We start from the raw sequence: 5284 nt of genomic DNA on the forward strand, positions 1-5284 counted from the left end.
AAATAGAACAATTACAATCATATACTCTAGTCAATGAAGACACTGCTGAATGTGTTATTTCTGCCAATTTCCAGTTAGTAATACCAGACAGCGCTAACCCCAGGGAACTGAATGAAGGTTTAAGTGTAGACTGTGATATATCTCCCCAGACAGCGCCACCAAGTGGGGACCACACCAAGCGTTCGGATGCCAGAGCCCGTGGGGGACATTTCGAATACGAACCACTACAGAGTGAAATACTTTATTCTGATCATTTGAGAGTCAAGAAAGGGGAGAATGAAGACAAACTGAGGGCCTCGCTGGGAGCCGCTAGACTCAGATCTTCACAGCGGAACCTCAAGCTCCCTGCTCGCAGCTGCTTCGGGGCTGGTGCCTACTCAGTCAGTCTTGCATCTGGACGCAGGATGTCAAGCTGGGTGGAAAATGCTGCCGTTATATCCTGTTCCAAGTGCTTCCTGGAAAGACAGTAGAAAGAAGAAACAGAGGCTGTTGAATTCCAGCTTGCTTCTCCGCATGGAGCAGTGAGTCACTATTGGGAAAGAGACAGAGAACCTACCAGGGTGTCCTGACCACACCATGAGACCACGGATGTCATAGGAGTCCCAGGAGCTAGTCCGTGTGCGTGTGTACAGAAACCGTGACAGGCTCATAGACTCCCCTGGGAACCCCAAGCCCTCCATGGACACCCCAGTGCCTTAGTTGAATCCTTCAATTGGATGTCCAGCAGTGGAAGCCGGGGGTTGTTAGAACCTGAGCTAGGAGCTTGAGGTCTGAGCATGCTTTCCAGTATGTCCTCAGGGTGTCTCGGGTTCACAGAGCACCCCATGTCACAAAATGCCTGGGATGCTGTGATCTAGAGGGAAGAACAAGTTTGAATCAAGGAGGGTCAGTGTCTACTCAGCATTCTCAGCAGAGCCTCTGGGGACTAGCAATTCACTCAGTATTCCAAGGCACTCTTGTCCCACTCAGGGGGTATTTAAGCCATCCTCAGGGTCCACAGCCTCTGCTGCTGCCTGTGCTTCCCAGGGCTGCCATACCAGAGCACCCAAACCTGAGCGATGTAAAACACCAGGAACACATTTTAAAAGATGTATTATTTTTATTTATGTGTGCGTGCCTGTGTGAGTGTGTGTGGGTGTCTGTGGAGGCCAGACGTCCTTGGATCTCTTGGAACTGGTGATGGTCATTGACAAGCTGCCCAGTGAATAGGGAATGAAGAGGAAGTAGAGTCAATACGGACCCTTTACAAGACATACACACTGACTGGACAGCTTGCTGAATTCTCAAAGGAAACCAAGACACTCTCGTGAGAGAAAGGATAAGTAGCAGAATAGGGCCATGACCCAGAAAGCAGGGAGGGGGCCTCAGGAAGGGAAAGATGGGAAATGATCAGGAGATGGAACTGGGGAGCTGGAGCTGGAACTCAGTTGGTAAAATGCTTGCTTGGCATGCATGAGGTCCTGGGTTCAATCCCAGCACCACACAAAGCAGGCATGGTGCCATAGGCCTGTGACACCATCACTCAGGAGACAAAGGCAGGGAGATTAGAAGTTCAAGATCCTTTTAGCTATGTAGTGAGTCTAAGGTCAGCCTGAGGTATGAGAGAGAGAGAGAGAGAGAGAGAGAGAGAGAGAGAGAGAGAGAGAGAGAGAACATATGGCTTGGAATTAGCTTTAAGAAGTTGAAATGGTCAGGGCAAGCTCATACAGCAGGAAGTTAGTGAGGAGATGGGAGGAGAAAGCCCAGAAGGAAAGGGCCAGGAAGGATAGAAAAGCAGTTGAAAGGAGGAAGATCCACATTTTTAAAAGAAAGATAGAAGTGGGGTAAAGAAGGAGAGCGGAAAGGAAAGAAGGAAGGTGAGAGAGAGGTAGAAAAGGGAGGGGAGGAAGGAAAGCAGGGGGGTGGAGAGAGGTAAAGATAGGAAGGTGAGAGAGGGAGGGAAAAGAGTAGGAAAGGGGGAGAGGGAGAAATAGGGAGGGATGGAGGAAGAGAGAGAGAGAGAGAGAGAGAGAGAGAGAGAGAGAGAGAGAGAGAGAGATCAGCATCTCAAGTGCACACCCACAACTGGAGAGGGTGATGCCCTGGATAGGAACATACCCCCCCCCTCTCTCTCTCTCTCTGTGTGTGTGTGTGTGTGTGTGTGTGTGTGTGTGGTGTGTTTCAGCCCAGTGGACACCATGCCTTGTTGCCTGTTGGCCAAGGATGGAGTAAGGATGGAGGCTAGGTTGTGGACTCGAGAAGAAAGATAATGTGAGAACAGCCAGAATTCCAAAACGGGGTGCCTAGCCTGAGGACTCCTATCAGATCTCGGTAAGCCTTGGGGTTGTTCTAGAGTGCTTGTAGTTGTAGGGGACTTGGGGGTGAGTCATCAGAGTCACCAGAGTGGGAGGACTCCGCCAGAGAGGGAGAACTCCAAGACTGAATGAGAAGGAATTCCAAACTCCCAGTCTAAATAAAAAAAAAAAAGTGGAACTTGGGGACATTCAGCAAAGTCTTACCAGATGGTCATGTCTTTGTTTTCTCCTGAATGGCATCTTTCTGTACCTTCCTCTTCTCAGGAAATCAGAGCTGAAGGGAGTGGGCCAGGAGCTTTGGAAAGTCCCTCACTTTGGAAGGTCAAGGTTGGACACACTTGACCTACTTCTGTTCTGTGCTTGCGAGAGAGCAACAGAGGGGGCCAGGAGTTCTGGAAGGCCGAGTCCTACCCATGAGTCCATAGGAGACCTGGAAGCAGGGAAGCCTTGGGTACAGGGGAGCTGTGGTTGAAACCAGCCAGGGTTTGTGGTGTGGCTTGAGTTCACGCTGGGCTCCACCCTGGCATTGCCCCAAGGGCCTCTTTACTTGGGTCTTGTGGAGGATGTGGGCATTGTCATTAGAACACTAGGGCACTGAAGCCCCCAGGAGAGCGCTTGAGATGGTCATCAGCCGGTCCCCTTTTGAGCTTAGAGTGACTTTTGAACCAGCCAGCCTGGGACTAGATCCTCAGTCCTTCCGCTTTCCCTTCAAGGCTAAGATCCTGGGCCAAAAGATTCCAACTCTCTTTGTCTCCTAACTGTAGCTCCCTCATGGGGATGCTGTGAGAAGTCAATAGGTTGGAAAGTGTGAGGGGGCTCAGTACACTCAGGTAAGGGGGTGCTGTCCTCCCACAGCATGTATGCAGTGAGACCTGGTGGTAGGTAGTCCTTGGGCTCAAGACAGCAGCAGCTGAGACAGCTGAGTTTTATGGCTTAGATGTTGAAACTTACCCTGGGAGCATTATCAAGGCCTGCTTTACTTGGAACGTGAGTGACAGTCCTGGGGGTGGCTCCTAGTTGCGCACACACACACACACACACACACACACACACACACACACACGTGTATGAGAATATTTGATCATTGAGCTACACTTCCAACTCAAGGGGAGGCATGTCTTGACAGGGAGGTCTCATGAGGATAGAAGGGGGGCCTATTTTGGGTGGGCGCTATTAGGAATGGAGCCTGGGCTGCCTTGGGTCAAAGGAGCCTAGAACTAAATGTACTCCTCTGCTTTGAATACCCAGGCCTCTCAGAAGGTTCTAGAGCCTCTGACCCGTCAGTCAAGAGAACGCATTTCTTCCAGGTTGGACTGATGGATCCACGGTGGGCCCAAGACAGAGAGTTTTAGGGTGGGTAATGACTAGCCGATGCAGCTTCAGGTAGCTCAGAGCCTGAGAGGAAAGCAAATGGAAGCACTTTCCAAATCTGCTAAACAGGTGAGTCAGTCCCCCTCCGGGAGGGCAGCACCTGGAGGCTCACAGCTGGCCAGGAGAGGGTGTGTTCAGCTCCACCAAGCCTCTTCTATCTTTACGTCACAAGCCCTTAGGTGATGCTTACCCCAAGGAGTGGCAAGTAGCGGTAGCTCTGTCGTTGAATCTTGAAGCCAGGTGGCCTCCATTTGAACCTGATCGTCACTGTCTTCCAGTTCAGTACTAAATCCCCAAGAAGGCTTACCTTCTTGGTAAGCAACAGTGCCACCTGATCTACTCTGGAAACCGTAACGCAGATTGTATAGGGTCTCTAAACACTCTTAAAGCAGAGGCTAGCTCAGAAGGTTGGCTCTAAGAGTGTGTGCTATGGTTGTCCAAAAGGCTTCAAGGAGGATTTGAGGAAGGAGAAGCCAGAACTGCAGCCCTCCAGACAAAGGAAGGCTCAGGGCACAGCAAGTAAAGGAATCTTAATCCTAAATCTATGTCGGGTTAGGCAACAAAGTGGAGAGACAGCTGGGCTTCTCAGGGGCCAGCACTAAACAGGCAGAAACCCAGGCTCCTGGGGCCCCTTGACCCCAATCTGAGCTCTCTCCATCTTCCAAGATTCCCTGCTCCTCTATACTGAGAGACTGTCCTATCCCAGGCACAGAGCCAAATCCTGAGAAGACATACCCAAGGGGAATCAAATGCCTGGCCTCTCAGGAGGCGGTGGGCAGTGGAGAAGAGAGCACAGAGACAACCCATTGTAACGAAGTTCATTGCGGCGGAGTTTTCCACCAGAGTTTTCTTCGAAGGTGGAATGACACTTCACTGTATGAATGGACGGCACATATTGCTTATTCTGTCAATCATGATGGACTTTGCTGCTGCTTCCGCCTTTGTCCTAGTGTGAAGAGCTGCTGCGAACTTGGGTGCACAGACCTTTTCCTTTTACAAGTGAAAAAAAACACCCAGTCAAGGAAAGAGGACCCCCAAAGAGGCAAAATGGAAGGATCTCAGCTAGCCGTGAAAAGGGGGTTTGGAGAGGATTCCCCGGGAGGAAGCAGCCCTTTTTCTTCTCTCTTCCGGAACTGAGAGGATGAGAAATCAGCTGAGTTAAATGTAAGCGTGAGGATGAGTGTCCGTCGCACGTGACATCTTGAGGCTGTAAGAGTGCTGGGTTCTTTCAGCACTGGGAATGGGAATGATATGACTAAGGCCTGGAGAGTAAGGCGGAGACGGACATGGGTGAGCTGGCAGGGCGGGCTGCACCCCTACCGATGGCGCACCAGTTACAAATGGGCCTTCCCCTAAAGTTATGATAGGCAATTAGAGAGCAGTTGGCAAGAGTGAATGTCTAAATATAGAGGTTCACGCTTCTCTCTTTCTCTCAGAGAGAAAGCGAGAGAGAGAGTGTGTGTGGTTGTACATGCCTATGGAGGCCAGAGGTCCATGTCCGGTCGGTGTCTATCACTCTCCACTTTATTTATTTATTTATAGGCAGGCTCTCCCCGCTATGTAGCTCTGGCTGCCCTGGAGCTTGGTATATAGATCACACTGGCCTCGAACTCATAGAG

The 5284-nt window shown here is 50.6% G+C and overlaps 1 long non-coding RNA gene across 1 annotated transcript; it reads right to left on the minus strand.

Moving 5' to 3' along the window:
* Positions 1-225: 225 nt before the first annotated feature.
* Positions 226-2781, minus strand: LOC125407848 (uncharacterized). The gene is made up of 2 exons (XR_015003871.1): positions 2499-2781; positions 226-455 (listed from the first exon to the last, which is right to left on the minus strand). It is a non-coding gene; the product is annotated as an uncharacterized LOC125407848 (long non-coding RNA).
* Positions 2782-5284: the final 2503 nt, after the last annotated feature.

The sequence above is a fragment of the Myodes glareolus genome, chromosome 9, assembly GCF_982192425.1.
Source record: "Myodes glareolus chromosome 9, mMyoGla1.1, whole genome shotgun sequence".
Lineage (NCBI taxonomy): Eukaryota > Metazoa > Chordata > Mammalia > Rodentia > Cricetidae > Myodes > Myodes glareolus.